Source organism: Pleuronectes platessa, chromosome 23 (assembly GCF_947347685.1).
Source record: "Pleuronectes platessa chromosome 23, fPlePla1.1, whole genome shotgun sequence".
In the NCBI taxonomy this organism is placed as follows: Eukaryota; Metazoa; Chordata; class Actinopteri; order Pleuronectiformes; family Pleuronectidae; genus Pleuronectes; species Pleuronectes platessa.
In genome coordinates, this window is record NC_070648.1 from 7,082,667 (window position 1) to 7,097,681 (window position 15,015).

General features: G+C 46.3%; 1 protein-coding gene across 1 annotated transcript in view; it reads left to right on the plus strand.

Annotated features, from left to right (window-relative positions):
* Window positions 1-15,015, plus strand: part of LOC128429891 (receptor-type tyrosine-protein phosphatase delta) — a 335,913-nt gene that overhangs the window by 86,447 nt on the left and 234,451 nt on the right. The window contains exon 4 of the mRNA XM_053415754.1: window positions 8,294-8,317. The gene's annotated coding sequence lies outside the window, so the exon portion shown is untranslated. The remainder of the gene's footprint in view (window positions 1-8,293; window positions 8,318-15,015) is intronic.

Below are 15,015 nucleotides of genomic sequence, written 5' to 3' on the forward strand. Positions count from 1 at the left end.
GACTGGAAAATGTGTTCCCATTTCAGCGGTGCTATTTTTAGCCCTTCACACGTTATCACGAAAATATCAATGGCTCCTGCCAAAAGTTTCAGGAATCAATTCGAAAATCTTGAAACACCTCAAACATATACTCTCAAGTGCAGGATCCCTTTGCTCCTCCATCAGCCATCTTCTATTTCCAGAGCTCTCCACCCCTCTCCTCCCTTCTTTCTTCTCACCCTCCCCCCCCCCCCCCCCCCCCCTAGCAGCCGCTCCGCCGCGCCCCACCTTCGCTCGTCACACCACCCAGCACCGGGGCCTGCAAAGCCGAGGCGCCAGTCATGTAAATGAGATAGTTAGCGGATCAAAAGGCGTGGAGAGGAATTTTTAATAGCAGAGGAGGTGTTGATTAGTGTCAGGGAAGGAGAGACAAGGCAAAGTGCAGGCAGCCTCCATTACACCCCGGTGCTCCGAGGCATACGCTGGAAGCGGGTGTGTGTCTGTGTGTAGGTGCGGCAAGAGAGGAAGCACGAACATGTGTGCATACGTGTGCATTGACAGTACTCCTACATGAACCTGTGTGTGTGTGTCTGTGCGCGTGTGCCTTGGCATCAAAGTCTGCGCACCTCACTCCCCCCCCCCCCGACTTCGTTAATGCATAATACATAGCTGCCTATTTCCCAGCGTAGCAGCAATAATGTAGGCGCGCTGAGTTTATGAAGAGGAGATCAGGTGCAGGCAGAGAGTGATTACAGAGCGCAAACACTGAAACAGATATTGCTTCATTGTCGGACGTAACTGGCGTGGAGATGACAGGAGCCGCGGATCGCCCGATGAGGAGCACCGGCAACGATGCTGATCAGGAGGCTCGCTTCAGCGGCTGTCTGTCGTTGTGAGGCGTGGGTGGGGTTGGGGTGGGGTGGGGGGGGGGTAGCACAGATAGAGAGTTGTCCTCGTGAATTAAAGTGAAGCTCAAATTGGACTCGGTGCTGGACGTGGACGTATAGAGGCTCTAACGTCGTGTTTAGTCGTTAAACTCTCACGTGTAGCTGCAATTCACATCAACAATGGAGATTTATTAATATAATTGGGCCGCCCTCCTCTCTGGTAATATACTGCATGTAATTGTGGAGTTAATTACATTTTAGCTCGACACCGAGCAACGTGTGTGTCGCATTTTTAATGAGGCCCCTAAGGAAACTCTATTTTTTCTTTTCTCCTGCAGTTCTTTTATTAGCGTCGCTGTTACATAACGATCGTCTCCAGCCGCATCCAGACCGAGAGGCGACTCCAGCCAACTCCTTATCTCGGAATCTAAATTTAAATGCAACCTTCGCGGGCAGAAATAAATAAAGAGCGGTTCAAAGCTGGCACATCAGTGGCTCTTCACTCCGGGTCCGTGGGGCTCGGCCCGCGTGCTGCTGCCCATGTCAGATTCTCATCTCCCTGCTTCTCCCCAGCTGCTTTCCCTCGCACGCCTCTCTCTGCCTCTCCTTCGCACACAGATGGCGGAGGGGTCGAAGCACTTTAATGAATTTTCAAAGGAGCTGCATTGGCAATATTAAAAGGAGCTTCCAAACTTCAGCACGCCCGACACCAGAGTCGCATGCATGTGCACGGAAATACGTCCTCGCAATCCAGTAACATCCACAAATAGAGAGAGAGAGGGGGTTGGAAGACCACAGCCTACACACTGGTGGACATTCTTAATTAACTCCATTAGAATGGCCCGGCACCCACTGGAAGGTCAAAGGTCAATTTTAATGATGAGCCTACATATGGCGGCCACCGTGTTGCCTTGCAAGTGAAACGAGCGCCACTTCTGCTAATCCATCTGTCCCGTGGTAATGACTGCACCTGGCCTCGCGCGGGCCAACGCACACAGGTACCCGAGCTCTCAGAACCAGAGCGGGGGGGGGGGGGGGGAAACACAATTAAAAAGCAATAAGCACGCTCGCATCTCGTCGCTGCATTGTTTAGTCATTACGTCTAATTATCCGCTGGAGTCGGGGATTCTAAGGACTCCTTGATAGGAGCATTTTGGACAGGCAGTGGGAGTGTTCACTCAGCTTTTGTCGAAAAGCCGTGGATTGTCAAGTGATTCCTTGTGATGTGTGTTAATGGTTTTTCTTGTTCAGAGACGACGATATCCAGGAACCTGATTTGTTAGTTGATTGTGAAACGTCAAATATCATTAAACTCTGATTCTGCCCTCTCCCACTCACTCACTCCAGAGCCGGGAGGCATCACTCCCATCCAGGTTTTCCTTTAGCTGTCCTTGATCGCGCCCAGTCAACATACGACTGCCTGTAGGGTTTCCCCGAGACTTCACAAGTGGCCGATATGAAGGGGGGCCACGCCACTAGAGGCATCAAGGCTATTGCCTCTCCCTCCTTTTATTACTTCCTTTCCATTCTGCCCGACCGTCTGCTTCTCCCCAGGCAGAGGAGTCTTTATCCCACCTCTACGCTGCTGAACTCAGGGTCAGAACTCAGCGCAGAGCCCGCGGGTCTCTGATCCTCGCAACTTCTGATCACTCATCAAGGTTCCGCCAGGCAGACTTCTTTAAAAAAAAAGAAAAAAGTAGCTGCATTTGAAAAAGACCTTTAAATCCCCTCTGTGCTTTTTTTTTTTTGAAACGCAAGAGGATTCGCCCCGGGAAGATTCATCACACCATGCATTTGATTCAGCCCTGTTCTTTTTAGCTATTCACACTATTATAGCACATAGCAGATGGCATTTGGTTATAAACAATATTAGCAGCGCTTCTTTAAATAGCATGCAGCGGCGCTTGCATTTGCAAAAGAGCATCGCGATCCAACTTTCTTATTAATATGTCTGTCACCATCTCATTTGACTCTCGTCTGACCTGAGGGGGGGCGGGGGCTGGGGAAACGAAAGCAGACTATTGAAGGAGTGGGGATTGAGATGCACGCAGCGATCGGCACAGCGCTTCTGTTCCCTCGAACGGGGAGAGACAGCTGCAGCGAGAACCGAACATCTGCTGCAGCGGCAACACGCTCGCACACACACACACCTCGCTCCCTCGCTGTCACGCCTGAGCGGCCTCGAAACCGGACCGGTGTGTCTGACAGGCGCCTCGTGTAGTTCGCTCACAAAGTACTTATTCACACCTCGGCTTGAGAAGAGATTAAAACCAAGTGAGAGGGAGTTTTTTTTTTTTTTTTTTTGCTTCCCTCAAAGAACAGCCTCAGCTTTGCATCCAATCTGGCTTCTTGTCTGACTTGTGTAAACTTGGAGATGCTTCTGTAGTCTGTGTGAGCCCGGGCCATCTGTGGCCTCCGTCAGCGCCTCTCCAATTCTTTGTTGTAGCAGAAAAAAAAAAAGAAAGGAGTGATTATATCAGCTCAGATGGAGGAGTGCAAACTCTCTCAGCATCGGCGATAACACGGCGGCACTGTTTTTCTCTTCTGCACTGTCTGTTTCACACGTTCGCCCCGTTTCTCTCTCTCTCTCTCCGCACCGGGGCCTTTTCGCTGGGAGCCGGGAGCTGGAGCTCGGCCAGCCAGAGCCATTTTGTCTCATTATGTGGTACTGTAAAAAACCAGCTGCTGCATTTCCACACTGGTGAATAGGTTAAATGGTGACACGAGGAACAGGCCCCTCTTTTTTGTGTGTTGTCACGGTCTAAATTGAGCGACAACACGAGCTGGAGGTTCCACTGTTTCCTTCTCGGCTGCCTTCCAGCTCCATTGAGTTTGATTTCCAATTAGCGGCCACTCAGTCCTGCAGCCGTTTTAGAGACAGAACTCTCTCTGCTGCTCTCGCTCGCTTTTTCTCCATGTGTGTGTGTCCCTGTGTGTGTGTGTGTGCATTGATATCTATAAGCCACAGGGAGAAAAGAAGTAGCACTTCAAAAGAAAATGGCTGATTCATTGATTAACCGAAATTAGTCTGCAAGTCTGAAAAGAGGATAGCCGGCAAAACGTGATGTCCATGTTGACAAAGTGTGTTGTGTAGATGACTGTTTCAGCTTGTGCCACCCTGACTGTGGGCTGCTACCATCATTACCAGTATACTCAGGTCTATGGGCTGTAAGTGCAGTTATAAAACAAGTGTTTTTAAATGGGATTTGCATGCCAGTTCGGGCAAGGACAATACTTCAAATGATAAATGTTACGTTTCCCAATGCATTTGTCCAATCAAACAGAGGAAATAGACCGAACAAAAAGATACTTGTAAATAAAGAGGAGAGGAGAAATATCACACAATGGAGTACAGCGTCCATTAGTAAAGTTCATATCTCCAGCAAGGCCAAACAGCCTCTTATGCAACCTCATCTAAATGCACTGGAACCGGATTTTTATTTGGATCTGCTGACTCTCAATTACGTCAGTCCCAATTTATTAGGATCCATGAATGATCCTCTGAGAAATCGAGGTTTGCCTAACTCTTGCAAACAGACAAAGAGACAAAAGCAGGCAGAGACCTCATCTTCTTACATAATCTCTTCGGTAACAAAAAAAACAACTAAATATAATAGAGATACTTTGCAATAATAAGAATAATAGAGTTTTTCCCCGTTTTAGACCTCACCATTGCTGCCGCACAGATTACTTTCACTTCTCCGTCTCTGAGGAGTTGCAGAGTGAGGGAGGGGGCGGCGAGTGAGAGGAGTCGCTAAAAACAGAGTTTATGCAGAGAAGGTTTAAATTCCAGTGACTGGCAAAGAATAGTTGAGCCACTAGTGATAATTGTGCAACCAGATTGGACTCCCCCTTTTTCGTAACACAGTGATAATGTCTGATCACTGCAGAGAAAACCTGCAAAATTGTACTGTGCCACTTAGAAGCGTGAAAGTACAGCAGCGGTGCCCAGCAGCTTCATTTTAAAGGACTATCACTATGGTTGGTCAAAACAAAACCAGGTTCCCTGTGAACCTTAAAATGCAGCGCTGCACCAGTTGTGGTGAGATGACTGGTGTGTGTGTGTGTGTGTGTGATGAATGAGGCCAGCTGTGTCAAACAGAATCTCCCTCAGGAAACTGATGTCCTTGTCCGAGAGCTGCAGCGTCTCCGAGGAAATACATTCCCCTAAATATCCCATCAAGGGCATGGCGCTGTCTCTTTAATCACTTTAATCCAAATGTCTGGACAAAATACAATCACTGCTGCCGTGCACATAAACACCTTTATGCTGAAGAGACTGCATGCACATGGGGTAAATAACAAATGTAACTCGATGATCAACACACAGTTTAGACTTAAAAGTGTGGGCTGCAAAGATTTGAAGCTAGGATTGCTAAGCCTGGAAAAGCTGGCAAGAGCTGGCTCCACTTTGAAAGAAGCTAATCATATCATCCGCTCTGACTGAAACGCTTGGTTGTGTTCATTTAAGTCCTGCTTTGTTTTTCAGACAGCTTTATGTATTAATGGCTATTAGGACATAAAGATGATTTCTGCAAATGAGATAAAAACGTTTTTCAGGAATAAATTACCAACCCTACATTAAATTGAGCCTGTGACTACCGCTCTGTCATTGTGTATTGTTGTGGTCATAAAATAAGATGATCCTTAGATCAAAAATAGAAAGGGCAAATAATAACAAATAAACAACCAATACCTTTTTATTGTAGTGGGATGTAAAAATATAATATATATATAGATATAAATGGAATAAAGATTAGCATATATTGTGCAAAACAGACTATATACAGTGGAGTGGGTTGCACCTAGGCCATAGATTTGCACAGATCGAATGAATATTGCACATTTAAGAGAGTTGAACTAGAGATAAAGAAAACCATAGTATTTTTGATGTTGGAAATGTGACTTCTACAATTTATCTTATACGTTCCTCCATCTTGTGAACGACATAAACATTCCACCATGCTGTGCCCCCAACCAGAGACATGATGGGGGTGGGGGGGGGGGGAGCTACAGGATAATCAACACAATTAAAAGGTGTTGATAGTGTGGCACGGCACAGCCAGTCCCGCCTCACTGCAGCAGCTAGTGAAAGGAAAATAACTACAAAAAACTGAGTCCGCGCCTCGACTTAAACCCGAGTGTGACACGCTCACAGATGTTGCATCACAGAAGCAGTTTGTAATGCCCCCCCCCCCCCCGTCACTGACCACACTAAACATCCCCCAAATCCCCCTTGTCAATAAGAAAAAAGACAACATGAAGAACAGACGTCTCGGCTTTTCTATGCCTTGTTAAAAGTTTCCATTTCGTGTTGTGGGTTCTACGCAGCATAACTAAGACCCTGGAAGCAGCTTATCTGCTTAAAACAGGAGGGTGAGAGAGGGTGGAGGAAGAAAAAGAAAAAGAAAGAGTGTCTCCTTCTTCCATCTTTTTTCCTGGTTCACAGACCGGGTTTACTGAAGCCACCAGAGCTTTTTGGTGTTCTCCCTCTAGATTCCACCCCTCCGCCCGCCCCGCCAGTCTAATCCACTTAGGCCCACGCTGCCTCCACTGGTTTTGATTGGCCCGCTCTTCCAAATTTACACCGCAGGACTCGGGGAAAAATCAATAACGTTCGCGGCACGTCGAAAAAAACCCTTCTATTAAAAACACTAAATGTGATTAGAGGAAGAGAGGTGTGGGACGGCTGAGAGCACTGAACTCGGGTTATTCCCTTTTTCTTTTTTTTTGGCACAAACACTTTGATCAGGAGTCGTTCTTGACAAAGTAGAATATTGAATATAATCACATTCGAACGCGATATCCCCCCCCCATGTAGTTGTCTGCTGTTTGCACTTCCTGCCACAGTGTATCACATTACAATGTCACCGCGATCCCGGTTCAACTCCATTTTATTTCCACCATTGCCTTTTAACACTGTCCCCCTTCAAGTGTCCCACTCTCCTCTCTGCCTGAACAACACCGATGCTAATGTCATTGAAACCCCCGGTGCTTCCTGTGTTTCTTGAAGTCTGACATCAGTCCCCCCCACCCTCTCCCCTGGGTCCAATTTTACCCGGCACCGAGTTGTTTTTTCGAGGTTCTCTGCTGAGGTCTCTGTTTTGGTGACAACAGCAGCGGCAAGTGTGAATTCGTGTCAGACGGAGCGGTAACGAGCGTCCCGGAGATTGAACCCCCGGTCTTTCCCCCCGTCTCCCCGAAAAACCGATTTGCTCTCACGTGCAAAAACAGATATTGTAATCACGCTCCCGCCCTACGCTGATCCTCTCGAGGATTTGTGGCACGCACACCGGAAATGTAAATGAATGCAGAGGGGGTGTGTGTGTGGGGGGGGGTGTAGACATCATCTGTGATAAATCATATTACTGGTGAATTCTGCTTAGCAACACAACCGCACTGGACAGTAATCGATGGCAACTCGGAATTGGGTCCTGAGTCTATTACCTCCCCTCGCCCTATATACACCCGGTTATTGTCGGCTCCCCCCATTTCCCTGTTTTATTGCACATTTACAAGAAAGCAAAAACCAGTAGTTTAGAAGAATACATTCGCAGAGGGACCACTTTCAAAGCGCGCTGTAATAGAAATCCAGTCTCTACTCCTCAAGCTGCCGGGGAGTTGGTACAGAAGAGTGTTGGAAAAACACGGAGAACCCTAACCCCTTAAAATATCCCGTTCCATAACTCTTTGCAGATATGAATGTCAGGTAGTAGAGAAGATGTGGTTAAATTATTCTATTTTTTTTTGTGTGTGTTAGCACTGGTTCACTGTGTTTGCCGGGGCCTCCCTAATGTCTATGTGGGGAACGTGGGACCGCCATTTTTTTATGCCGTTAGAACCTCGGACGTTAGCTGTCAAACTAACAAGCTCGGGGAAATGTGAGAAAGGTCCAGGCACACCGGGCAGGAGGTATCCGAGGGCTGCTCAATTACCTCCGAGGCATGATGGGAAGAACCCCTTGGATTTCGCGGCATGTTCGCGGGGGAGCACATTTGTGTGTTTTCAGCGATCACGCAACTCCGGTGCGCACGAGAAACAAAAAAACACAACGTCGGTAATAGATTAGGTTTCTGCTTAAGCCCTCTCGGCAACCACCCTCCAATTCCCGAACAACTGACAAATATTAATGCAACTTGTGCAAACTCTGGATTCTCAGGGGAAAGGACTACCTCAGACTTTTCATGTCTCCCGATTAATAAATGATGTCCCCCTCTTGACAGGGACTATTCTTAAACCCCCGGTCTGTACAATGCTGGGACACCATCATTTTTCAGCGGGAGCCAGTGACAGCCTCAGCCTCGCATTGAAGTTTAGTTTTTGCTGTACATTGTAATTTGCTGACGTTTCTTTTCTCTCTCTTTTTCCCTCTCTCCCTTTTCCTCCCTCCCTCTCCCCCCCCTTTTTCCCCAATGGCCTGCTTTCAGATGTGACCAAGTATTCTTCACTAGGTAAGACTCGTTTCATTTTGGATTTGCGCTGCTCTCAAGAGCCGGGGTCCTGTTTTCAGTTGTCATGTGTCTTCGGGACTGAATGCATAAATGTGGGAGAGGGCTGGTTGTGTGTGTGGGGGGGGGGGGGGGCTGGAAGCGGCACCAAGAGGCTGCTGTTTGCTCAGTAAGGTATGCAGTGCTCTGCAATCCTCACCCATTTCCCTACATGTGTGCACGGGAATACACAGCGGTGGCTTTTCTTCTTTCTTTCTGGAAAGCCGATTGTGGGCTCTGTGCCTTCAATTTGAATTTTATTCAAATGAGAATCAAATGGCCCAGATTGTTCAAAGAACACGCCGCCAGTGTTGACTTACACAAGCATAGCATGGACGGGGTGTCTATTTCGGTATCATGGCGAGTGTTGAAATACCCTCACATGTTAAATAGTGAGCACTTCACACACACACACACACACCCCTCCCCGGTGACATTGAATGTCCCGTTCTCATTAAGTAACTTAACAAGAACCTATAAGGGGCCTGCAAGTGATTATTTTCTTATTTTGAACTTAGAAAAAGTTCCGTCACCATTTCCCCCGTTCCAGATTCCAGTAATTGGACTTTGGATATCGAGCACAGATCCGATACCAGTGGATTTAAAAAAAGAACACTTCCTCCTAACATCTGGATGCTACTAACTCTGATGGAAGTGATGGTTGCTGTTATTGTGATGCACTCGTGTGGGAACACCAGTGTCAGACCCCTTGGAATTAAAGTCTTGCAAGCTGTGCATGTCACTGTGGTCCTGCTGACTAATCGCGAGCAGTCACCCGGTGAACTTCTCCCACACTGTGGCCCGGTCCAGGCGTTGCGCAACGAGAAGTCATGCAAACGCTGCTGATTCACATTAACTCGGAATTGTCAACACAATAGCAGGATATGCTCCGAGAACATTCCCATCATCAATCTCGCTGCGTGCCGACAGTTTCCTCATCTCGTCCTGCCAATGGATTCTCTCTCTTGGGGACGTTCTTATCGTAACTCCTCTCCTTGACTACGTGTGTGTGTGATTGGTACACATGCAACATCTGCTCTTACACAATCTTCATGTTGACTTCAGAAGGAAACTTTTTCAGAAACGCTTGAGCACTCATTTATACACAGATACAAGTATTTTTGAGTTATTAAAGGGATATGTTTTTATGATTCCACTACTTTCCAACATGAAATAGAGCCAAATTGCTGATATTTTAGTATATTGATTGCACCAATATCAGAACTCTAACTCATATGACCATGTACTGTCGTGATAACATGGGACAGTATGCTATGATGCTATAGTCTCTTCTTATGCAGCATCAAGAGAAGTAAAGCAATCTCCCATTGGCAGTCTAGTCCAAATCCAGAAGCCAGTATATGAACGGGTACAAATCTGCCTTGTAAGACATATTCAGGCATTGTGATTTGAATAAGATCAGAAAGATGAAATGCCTTCACTCCTCCAGGATGCTCCATGCTACTCATTTTTTCTTGCATATGCAAAAAACAATGGCATCAAAACTTTCCTCACAATGCTGCTATTCGCTGTAGAATATTCCCACAAGCGCCCCACTGGTCGTATCAGCGGTAAACAAGGGCGGCAGCAGATCAGCAGGTTTGCTGAGTCGGGTTACAAGTCCACTCTGACGGAAACAAACAAACCCAGTGTGAAAAGGCCCTTAGCCGCCGCATGCCGAGATCAGCGCAGCGTCCCGTGTTTCGTCGGGTGTTTTTTTCTCCTGGAGATGCTCAGCGGGCGGCGGGAGTGCGATGGAGGTCAACCGCATGATTGAATCCACCGTAGCAGGGTCCCAGACCAGGACGGCAGGGCCCTGTCAACACTTCCCACGGCTCCGAGCATCTGCTCATGGAGGGGAAATCAATCATCTCATCTCCAAGGTGGAGCAAGTGCATTGGATTAATGATAATTCAAAAGAAAAAAGGTGAACCCTCAATGGGACATTGCTTGGCTGCTGTTTAGTCTTGATTACCTGGTTGTTCTTAACCCACGCAACTTTTAACACAGTTTTTGGGAGAGCTCTTTGTGTAATTGAAAACCCGGTGCCACGCCACCACACTGGCACAGTTTGGCTACCCGGCAAGAGCATCTGCAGGCAGTTCTGGTCCGGCTCTCGGCTCCTTTGAGGCGGGCGCGGGCTGACTGCTCGGAAACAGAAAACCCCTGGCTAGCTGAGAATAATAAGTACCCATGGGAAGCTGCCAGATGGACATTTACTGTGAGCCTAGCTGGAGAGGGAGAAATCTGTCAAACATCACACCAGGCATCTGCGGGGGAGCGGCGCGGGTTCACGTCCACCACGTCGGATGAGACGAGTGCTCTTTGTCGAGACTAAAAGCTGTTAGATTTTTAACACAACGCATCAAGTCGATGCATTTGCCTTCTTTCAAGGTCACTCGTATTACATTAAAGCCACCTGTTACAGCAGAAAGCCTCTGAATAACGGTCTGGATAATGGAGGCTTTAAAGATGTTTATCATATGATGGTTATGGCCGATGCAGATGCCGCACTCTAAGTGCCCGTTGGATAGCCTTCCTCGTTTAACTCCAATTTTTATCCCTATTTCCAGGCATTCAGTAGCTATTAATTAACACTAAACTCAATTTGCAGCCGGGTTCTGCTGCACTGCTGATCTGAGGGAGGAGTGTGGACATTTTCAGACACCCCCGTCCTCTGCAACGTGTCTCTAACGTCTCCCTCGACTGTTGGTACAGGCCATTGTTTCCGTCTCTGTCAAAACAGAATGAGTCAAAAGCGTGTTTCTGTCTTGGATAATCATCGAAGCCTGATTTTATTTGACCTGGAGTAGAATCGTCTTCTGTATTCATTTCACATATTCTACAATTTAAATCGAGAAGCGAGGAAATTACAATTGTCTCATTGGGCTCTCCGGAGCGTCGGGAGCTCGGTGGAAAGAGGGAGAAGGAGAGGGAAAAAGCACAACGAGCTCATCCCAGTAACTTGAAATAGGACCTTGCTTCTCTTAGACAAGCTGTGCACCAGTTATTATTGCATTATGTCTGGCAGCCGTCCTCTCCGGCAGGAACTGAGCCACACTTGATCAGTGATATGACACTGGCAGAGAGGAGAGGGATTGCTGGCTGCTCAGCTAAGCAAATACCATTATGCTGTTGAAGTCTAAAAGTAGCTATGTGCTCGGTAAAAGAAGAAAAGACTAAAAAAGGAGGCCAGCGCGGACAGTGTCCAAAGCACTGGCAGCTCCGTGATGCTCAGGAGCGGATTCTTCTGAAATGTTTTTTTTTCTTTTTCTGGTTTGTTTATCCCTCAGAGGACGAGAACAATGCGATTCACAGATAACACGACACTTTCAAGGCTCCATCTGGGATTTCTGGGTGGAAAAACAAATATGCGTTTCGTACCGTTCAAAATGTAAAGATCAAGTGCTCAATTAGAATCGTATGTTTTCTGTTTTTATCGTCAGGCACATAATCTTGAATTTGGAATGCATAAGTCAAAGGTGATATGCTGTATGTTTCAGAAAGGGTCCGTTAAAGAACATCCGTAGCCGGTTCCCCGTGGTGGGTTTTTAACGTTATAGCTTTCTTTCTTTTGACTTTTTTCCCCCCTCGGGGTAACGAGCCATACCGTTAATCGGGACTTTGTCAAGCACGTGTCAAAAAGCTGCCGGCGTTATTAAAAAGCTCTGTCGGGATCCGAAAGTTGCTGCATGCTCTCTTTCTCCCCTCGTTTTCTGAAGACCCCAACTACCGCCGGTTAAGTCATTAAAAGGAAATCTGACTGAAAGCTTGTTAGCAGGACTTTGCACTTTACGTTTCTGGGATAATTAGACGCGAGTGACGGATTCGCCCTCGTCTTCTACGGCCATCCCCGAGAGGTCTGCTTCGAGTGCAGAGCAAGCCACTCCTCTGATCTCATTTTGAATTGACAGTGTTCAATAGTTTCCCCCCCGAAAAAAACTGATCACGGCAAGATGATCTCACTTGTGACGATTCCACACGATGATGCACTAACGATAAGCTGCTCCGGTGCCTGGGGGGAGCGCTGCATCCATCAGTAGCTAACAGCATATGTTGACGGCACATTAAGGTGCTCTCACTCTCTCTCTCTCTTTCCCTGTCTTCCTGTTCTGTGAGCGGATCTGCAGCCAAGCATCTGATGCTCACTTCACAGGACAGGGTGTGAGTGTGTCTGTGTGTGTGTGTGTGTGTGTGTTGTGTGTGCATGTGAGAGGCAGTGGGCATGCAATATAAGACCCTGTGTGTCCTGTTCAATCTGTTTTATGTGCTTTCAAACTTCCTGCAGCCATTTATTATGCCCAGCGCTAAAGTGAACCCAAACCCATTAATCCATGCATCTACCAAACTATATACCAATGTTTTTCATTCCCATTTTTGGGGGGATTTTTCATTATCTAAGCAAAGGAGGTTTGATTTTGTCAGCATTTTTTTTTGTCTGTTAGCAGGATTACACAAAAACGACTTCTTAATAGATCATAACAAAACTTGGAAGGGTCAGGGGAGGGGCCGATTGATCTGGCTCGGGGGTATTGTGTTATCAAAGCGGTGCAGCCTTTTTTTCCGCTGGTGTGAGGTCAAGAAATATCCACCAGTGTTTAGCTAAGTAACTTAATGTGGCGTCAGCTCGACGGCATATCTTGGGCCTTTGAGGAAATAGGTGTGTTCTACGGAGAGACATCACAAGACAATATCAGCAACAACAATAACACTAACCTCCAATCTACCACAGTAAGACACCAGATTCCAACATTGAAGGAAGCCTTGTTTACCAGATCCTCCATCTGTTGCATTCCCACATTAAGCTGAACGCCAAATCAAAGCCTTGTTTGCAAGTGGCTAAATTTGTGATTTGGAAATACCCTGTAGCACCAGAAGCTGCCTCGGTGAAAAGCTTCCAAACAGAAACACACGTTTCTGTCAATAAAACAAAAGAAAAAACTTATTATGAACATCAATGCCTTCAATGTCAGAAAGAAACTTATTGTAAATTCAATAAAAAAAACTAATTGTAAGTGTGCAGGAATGATACTTTGCATTAAGGCCTTCAGGTCCATTTCCTAACACTGAGTACAATTGTTCTTATTTTAGAGTGATTGTATTTTTTATGCTCATTTAAATTGAATAATTACAAACTGCTTTTATAAATTTACTCCCTCGCTTTCAGTTCTGACAGCCCTTTTATGCTCCGAGTTTCTCCTCGTGTCTGAAGCCTCAGATATAACGCGGCGTGCATCCCTCACAAACCCCTCTAGCTTTCCGCTTTTTTTCCCCCATCGCTATTCCAGTGTTGACGTGTCTCTAATAAGCAGCGTTAATTAGCCTGCTCTTCAAAAACTGTAATTTTCCATTGTGTCTTCGGGGTTTGGTCATTAGACGAAACAAAAGGCGGCGTAGCAACTGACACAACGGGCTCCGGTGATTAAGGGTGCAGCTCGAGCCAAAGTGGGTTAGGGAAACAATAGGGGAATCTGCTTGATTCTACATCATCCTGTCGGTGTCGACTAGACAGTTTACAGAATTGTAACTGAAAAAAAACAGGAAGTTGCTGGAGATGCTGCACATGTGAAACGTCTGCGTCCACAGGAAAAATGAGACCAATATGCAGCTGTTCTTTAAAGACGCGCAGCATCGAGCCTGAAGTGTTTTTTTTGGAGTTACACAGAAAATCTTTTGCGATATCAGCTGAAGTCGTACGGTCTCCTCTGAGACGACATCTGCCCCAGATCGGCTCGAGCCTCCTGGCTGCGTGCTGGCAGGACATTTGAGAGAGTGATGAAGACCCACTGGATAGAATCCATGGCCCTTGCTTTTTGGGAAGGTTGAATGTCAGAGGTCGCCGGGGTTGGCCAACCCATCTGCCGGGCTGGCACGGTCACACACAGTGCCAGACCGGGTGTTAGCAGCCGAGTGGCATGTTCCGTGGGTGTCTGAACAGAGACAGGCTGTGATCATAGTCGGCTTGAAGGTAGGCCGACAATGTACAAACTAGACAGAAGCCACTTTGACTGATACTGTACTTTAGTTGTGCAAGAGACAAGCCCCGGTTAAGATCTATTAGCATTTGAACAAGACGTGATGTTGGCCTCTTACAAATGAAGATCAGTTTAAGGAAGACCAAAGCAAAAGATTCACGTTATCATTTTAAAAGAGGATAATTATTAGATTTCCTCACATTATTTTGACCATTGAGCACAGTAGGGAGTAAAGACAACCAAAGAGAAACATTAAAACAATCTATAAAAATAACAGTAACTGTATTTGTATAGCTCGTATCTAAACAAGGTTACAAAGTGCTTATTTATATTACTGTCCACAACCGCCCACGGTTTTATTTATTTCTTTTGTGACCTTTGCTCTGTTGTATTTTCATTTTTTATATTTTTACTGCTTAACATTAACACTTACTGTCAGTGTATCACTGTTTTATCACTGCAAAGGAGGAGACTACAAGTCTTGGGGCAGGATTTGTTGCTGGTTGGGTCATTAGTGTATCAGCGGGTGTAGAGTTCAGATGGACTATGGAGTGAAATTGGAATATGACTATACCATTAAGCAAAATATATTTTAAGACAGGTTTGGAGAACGTCAGATTGGTTGTTGATGTGCAAGATTGGTCTTTGTTATTTAATAGTATTGTAGTATTCTTGGTAAAAGAAGGA